A 7,005-nucleotide genomic window follows, 5' to 3' on the forward strand; every position below is an offset into this window, starting at 1 on the left:
GGTCAGTAGTACCACAAAACCCTACTACTACCGTTAGCTCACAGTTTAGGGGTCGCAACAGCTGTGGATCGACCCCGCTCGACGAAGAAGAGGTGAATGTGCCTCATCCGGTGGACGACATCACTGAACCCGTCAATGTCAGGTTGTACATCCATCAGGAATGGACAAAGGACAAGGTGGCGCTCGGCTAGGCCTGGCCTACGGGAGACGGGACAATTAATGGCCGTCCAATTCTATTGGGGTATGCTCGCGTCACCATTGATAGAATACTTGATAAGAAGTATAACAAGATACCCATTGAGTACCCCGTAGCGGAAGACAGGCCAAAACTTGGTCAAAACAAGGGCTCTCAAGTGGCCTAGCACAAGCGCTTCATTAAACTTGACCATCAATTGTCCTCTGATGATGAGGACGACTGCAAGTCTTCGCCCACCCGCGATGATCACTCACCATCTCTCAACAGAGATCACTCCCCTCCTCATCTAGAGCCATCACCCCCGATAAGACAGAGGTCTCCTTAGCCCCGAGAAAAGAGACTCCTCCTCCTCCACACCCCCTCCTCCATCTTCATCAGCGCCGAGAAAATAGAATTCTTATCGTCATCCTCCTCCACCACCTCAGCCCAAAACAAGATCAAGGACATCCTCGTAGTCGCAGAAAAGGTCCTTGGATTCGGTCGCTAATGCTCCCAAAGTGGACCAACAGAAAAGAAAAAGGTCATTCAGTGGCAGCGTTAGCACCTTGATGAAAGAAAAATTTATAGCACACATCTCAAAGAAAGATTATGTTAGTTTCTTCAATCTCTGTGCCTCACTGCCTTCGTTTTTATTGAAGTCTGAATTAGAAAGGCAAACACAGAATAAATACGCTACAACAAGAGACGAAGAAATACACAATAAAGATTTAAGGAACATACAGAAGTATGTCGAAGACAGCCCAGGATTAACCATGGAAGAGGATGTGACCATCTATTATGATGTACAAGGGACGGCAACACCGGCAATGAAGTATGAAAGGGGCAATCTTTTGGTTCCCGATCATGATTATAAAAATCTGACAACATATATGCGCTAGTTACATGAATATTACATGGCTCAAGCAACAGAGACGGACGACTTTGATTTTGAGGTTATTATCTGTTCGTCACATGTTTTCCATTATCCTGAAGAAGAGAAGTTCAATGTCAAGTGGGAGTGCTTGTTCCAGCTATACCAGAAACTCTCTCTCGATGTTCAAGTGTTGATGCTGTGGACTATGTAAGTACCTACACGCACGATTTTACAATTAACTACTCTCCCGAGACACAAATTGTTAACTTTTGAGCACTTCTCATGATTTTATTTAGGTGTATAGCAAAATTTTGCATTCTAAAAAGCAAATGGGATTACATAGGCTTCTTGGACCCCATGCGAGTTAATGAGAGGACATGTCTAGGCCTCTATGGATGTGATATGGAAGACTTGAAATAGAGATTGATTGCTGTTTTCGATGAATTCACGATGAAGAAGAAAATCCACATACTTCTAGCCTACAACTGCTAGTATGTGTTCTCGGCTTTTAATTTTATGCTTCTTTTTTCGTTAAGATTATTCGATAATTAGGATTATGTGATTGCAGCAACCATTTCGTCTTCATTTGTGTTAATCTTGCCAAAAATCTGCTCGAGGTGTGGGACTCGAAGAAAAAACCATTTCATCATCTAGATGCACTGGTGGCAGTGCTGAATTAGTAAGCGATCCTAATAACATATTATTTTCTAATCACACATATAGCTTTCTAATGTTTCTTCTTTTAATGTTGCTCAGTGTCCGAAGAAGACTTATCGGTGGGATGCCGGTCCCATTCAAGGTTGTTGAAATGGAGGGGAAGTACCTATCACAGCCGGCGGGAAATAATGAATGCGGGTTTTATGTAATGTGGGTAATGCTTCGCTACATCGGCGGGAAATCAGAAGATGCCGATAAGTTGGTGTGTATAATCCCCATTTCATTTGGATGTGATGTGGAATAATTCAACAAAATAATTTACTGTTCCTCTTTGGATATCATCTTTTTTAAACGACAGTGCAAGAAATATAACCACGAAAGACTGTTAGACATGGAGATCATCGCACTGCAATCGGAGCTGGCAAAATTCATCTTAGCCGAGATATTGGAAAAAGATGGAGTATTTTCCATTGCACAATCCGTGAAGTACAAGGACCAGTATGGCCCAGAGCGGCTCGCCAGATTATTGTAAGAAGTCCGAGAAGCATGTGTGAAGTCCAAGAACATTTCTTTTTTATTTTGAGGGATCGAGACGTGGATAAGAACATTTGAATTGTAATCGTAACATTTGTAATATTTAATATTGATGGACCTATCGTCTACGTAGCGTATATAAAGCGAAACCCGATTCCACAAAAAAATATAAATTAAAATAAATTATAAAATAATAAAATACGAACGGGCCATCACCGTCGATTAGCAACAAACCAACAGTGTTGTCGTAACCATCACTGCCGGTTAGAAACAAACCGACAGTGTTGGCTTGCTCAACACTGCCGGCTTGAACCATGAACCGACACTGATAGTTACGACAACACTGTCGGTTTGATTCATGAACCGACACTGATATTTTCTACAACACTGCCGGTTTGATCCATGAACCGATAGTGTAGGCTTACTCAACACTACTGGCTTGAGCCAAGAACCGACACTCTTGAAGCAACCGTCACTGTCGGTTGGCACTACAAACCGGTAGTGTTGTTCAACTGGACACTGTCGGGTGGAGCCAGGAACTGACATTGTTTTTTGTAGATCAGTGTCGGTTTTTAAGGACCGGCAGTGATGTCAACCCCCCATCACTACCGGTATGCCACTGTTGGTTCAAAATCTGGCAGTGAAGTGGGTTTTTGAACTGGCATTGATGTCCAGATCTGGGGTAGTGAGTACTAGAAGTCTAAAATAATTAATTTGGATTAAAAACGATCATGGGAAAAAATACCTAGGTGCTAGGGCCTGATCGGCGGATGAACTGATGAAGTGATGATTGATAAACTGATGATCGGCTGATCAGCCTGATCGCGTCGTCGTCGAGTCGAGCCTATGAGTGCGCCGTTTCCGTGTTTCCAGCTCTCCGCGGCGGCCGAAGGCGGCGCGGCGCAGCTCTGTCTCGGACTCTCCGTGACTCCCTGAGATCGTGACCCTTCACCCTAAGGTGCTCGCATACGTAGTAGACTCGCGCACTGGGGAAGCAAGCGCTCGGCGCTCTGATCCTGAATGTCTCGGGCTGCCTATCAAGTGCCATCGGACTATAGGGCCGGGGTCTACAGTATACCTGGGTCTGGGCCCCTCTCTCCCCTGGGCCCTCGGCCGTCGCACCTCTGGCACCTCTCCAGGGCTGGCACTGATAATCACGAATTGCATGTTTTCGTCTCTATATATAGTTTCAAATGAAAATAAAGGTTTTAGCTACAAATTCTTTACATCTTGCTGAACACTATAACTTTGGTGTAGCGTGTCTTCATCCGAGACTTAATGATTTAAAGAGGTGCCAGATTCTGAATTAGTTGCCAGATTTAACTAAACAATGGAATATAGAAAATAGGTTCTTTACAGGTTGAAAATGATTTAAGGCCCCTATGTTACAGATTTCTAGATCCGCCCCTAGTCCCCCTGCCTTCTACGTATCCTTTCCCTCACAATATAGAAAGAAATAACCTTTATATATAGCTCCTTTTTGCTAATGTGACATTAATATATTAAACTCTTTAAAGCTCCTAGAATCCGCGCAAGGAGAACGCCCCTGGTTACTGTTCACAGACGATGCTCCAGTGCAGATCCGCCACGTCGTGTTGCTCCGACCGAGATGCGGTCTTTAATTTCTTGGTCTGCTCAGTTTTTTTTTGAGCAAATCTTGGTCTACTCAGTTGAGGGCTGACCCAAGGTTCGTGCGTGTGCAGGCCTGTTTTTGGGCTTTCGTGGTTTCGTGGCCCATCCTTGGCCTTGCTGGCTGCCTCCGCCTCCGTCTCTCCGTCCGTCCTCTTCCTTTCCACCGGACGCGCTTCCCTGAGGGCATCCGCGTGGCCTCTGCTAATGGCGTTTTGACGCCTGGCACTTTTTACTGGCCACCATCGGTTGGTTTGTTCAGCGAGTATCGGCTTACCCTCGGTCCTTTGCTCCTGTAGGCCCGGCATAAACAAAACAACCAAATCAGGCTTCTCCACGTCCACAGCATCATCTCTTCCTCGCTCCCTCCGTCGCCTTCTCGCTCCCGCCGTCGCGGCTTCGCCTCGCCCTGGATCGGCGCCAACGCCGCCCGGCTCCACCGCTCTCAACCGCTAGAGCCGGAACGTCCCCCCTTCCATGCTGATGCGGCCGCAGGCCCCGCCGTCGCTTGCGCGCGTGGATGCGGCGGCTGCCCTTGATGGCCGCTGCGTGCGCGGATCGAGTACGGAGAGGCACCCATGGCGTCCTCTCCCCCGGCGGCACCGCGTCAGCGCCGGAAGATGCGGCGGACGGCTTTGCTGGCGGCTGCGTGCACAGATCCAAGATTGAGACACCACCACAGTGTTCAGCTGAGACGCTGGCTGCCTTCCTCATCGTCAACGGCTTGCGATTCGCATCCTCCGCCTCCCATTCACCTTGCACCCGATGCGCTTTACGGTGAATCCGGCCTCATTCGACACCCCTCTCCACTAGCATCTGAATCTCCATCGTCAAACATGCCAACGCCGTTGTCTCGACCAGGTACGAGTTTGTGACCCCCGAACCAAAATCTTCGCTGTTGATTCATGCGCAAACGTCGACTCAAACTGGTGGGCGGGTTTGTCCAGGTCAGACATCCGCAAGCCCGCACATACTATCAGCTCAGCAAATGTGGCGGCTGTGTTGTCCATGAGGCTTGCCATTCAGCCATTGTAGTCCCATCGCCGGCCGGGGGAGATGACAGGACGCAAAAACAACAGGTAAACATGTTCTACATCATTCTGTTAGCTGTTCCTATACTTTCTTATCGTATTCTAACACCCTTGGGCCGCTATGATGTCGAGTTGTGGTATGTGGACCGTCAAACTTCGACCGATTTCTTTGTGGGCATGCCTCCAGGATTGAGATTTATTGCAAATTGCTTCCACGAACTTTGTAGAGCTGAGTTTTTCATTGGGACAAGCTTTGACTCTTATCCATTTGAGATTCTTCCTATCTCTACATTAGTTACCAGTGGTTTTCTTCTTTTGCCTACATCGTGTGCAGCTAATTGAATGAACCCATCCTGCTCTAAAGGTGGACATGCAGATATATGTAAGTGTGGATCTAAATGCTTCTATCCTGAGACTGCAGCATTCTATAATCTTGATGAAAATGCAATCATCAGCTGCCTTCTGGAGTTCTAGCAGCACAGCTGAAACTGCTACTGTCCATATGAACTTAGTATCCTCTTCCCTTATATCAAACATACAAAAATAATATTGTTGTTTTCTTCTTCTAACTAAAATAGTTTATGGTTTTAGGCATCAGCTCTATCAAAGAATGCCGATCCCTTATATAAAAAATACAAAAATAATATTGTTGTTTTCTTCTTCTAACTAAAATAGTGTACAAAATGTTCTTTCTGCTTATATTTGCAATGGTGAGTCCTAAACAAATATCTTTCCTGTTAACGATTCGAGCGGAGCATAAGATTTCCAGGTTTACAGATTAGATGAACATAGAAATGTAACATGTACCAGGCTTAGTATCATTTATCGACATGCATGTCACACATAAACATAGGTTACCATTGATGTGGGGTTTGCCCATAAAATTTGCAGACTTTTTATGTTTTCATGCCACTAGACTGCCTATTCTTTTTTTGCCAACCTTCCAGTGGGATGTTTCAGATACTGGATTGTTTGACCACCAGGCAAGGAAGGTGCTTCAGTAGTCACTGTAGGCTCAACGCTTTGAGCGAAAAAAAACAGGTTTTCTCATGTGTGATTATTGGGATGGTGAAAACCACCGTATTCTTTATTTTCAAATTCAGCCTCCTTTTCGTTGTAAGACTGCAGGTCCATGGCCTATGGTCATGCTGAGGTGTTTATTCATAGAAGTCTCCTTTTCCATTATCTGTCTGTTCCCGCAAGATCGTGGTGAAATTGGCATTTTACTTCTTGGTTCCTACTAACTAAAGTTGTCTCGCCGCTGTACTGAAAGTAACTATCTTTGTATTGTGCATTTAGGTCTCAGATTGCCAGCCTGATCATTATCTTCCTATTGTGCAATAGAAGGAACTGGGTCACCGTTGCAAGTCTGTAAGATTATTGGCGATACGTGCAGGTCTACAGCATAATGAAGGATTCTTTTTTGTAACCCTTATGTTGGTATCATTTTTTTTCTTCCATGGGCATAATTCGACCCTCATCAGACTCAGGAAACCTGCTGTATTCCAACAAGGTATCTGATTTGTGTCCAGCTTGATTCATTGATAGTAACGTCGACTGATAGTTTTATAGTCACATTTGTTCAGTTTGAATATAAACATCTTTACCACTATGTTGGCCATTCTGACCAACAAATGTTTGTTTTTTAATCGTGTTAAACAAAACAGTAAGAAGTCCAATTTAGTGTACTGACGTATACAGCATTAGCGGGCGCAGCGAAGCGCGCCGAACATCCTAGTAGAATACATTTTACGTCAGTTGGGCTCTCTTTGAAATGGCTTTTGTTATTAGGGATTCTCCACCGGCTCAATCAAAAGCCCTGCCAAACGTGCACACATAAAAACCTTTTGAAGCTAAAACAAATTTAAAAACGATGAAACTAAAGTCATTTTTGCCTGCAAGCTCCATGTTGTAGTAGAGGTGGAAGAGGTGAGAAGAGTAGCTACAATCTTCTCGCCTCTCCCACCTTTAAGGCTATGTTTGGTAGGGCTTAGGTTTCTTCAAAAGCAGTGATGCCAAAAAAAGCTACCTGTTTATTAAAGGGAGTAATTTGAACCAAATGTTAGTTTAGGAGGTCATATGGACATAGGCCAAACTTTGGGAGG

The 7,005-nt window shown here is 45.0% G+C and overlaps 1 long non-coding RNA gene across 1 annotated transcript; it reads left to right on the plus strand.

Annotated features, from left to right (window-relative positions):
* The first annotated feature begins 4,823 nt into the window (after nt 1-4,823).
* On the plus strand, nt 4,824-6,085 carry LOC136544845 (uncharacterized). The gene is made up of 2 exons (XR_010780847.1): nt 4,824-4,948; nt 5,088-6,085. It is a non-coding gene; the product is annotated as an uncharacterized lncRNA (long non-coding RNA).
* The last annotated feature ends 920 nt before the right edge of the window (nt 6,086-7,005 follow it).

Source organism: Miscanthus floridulus, chromosome 3, assembly GCF_019320115.1.
Source record: "Miscanthus floridulus cultivar M001 chromosome 3, ASM1932011v1, whole genome shotgun sequence".
NCBI classification, from domain to species: Eukaryota; Viridiplantae; Streptophyta; class Magnoliopsida; order Poales; family Poaceae; genus Miscanthus; species Miscanthus floridulus.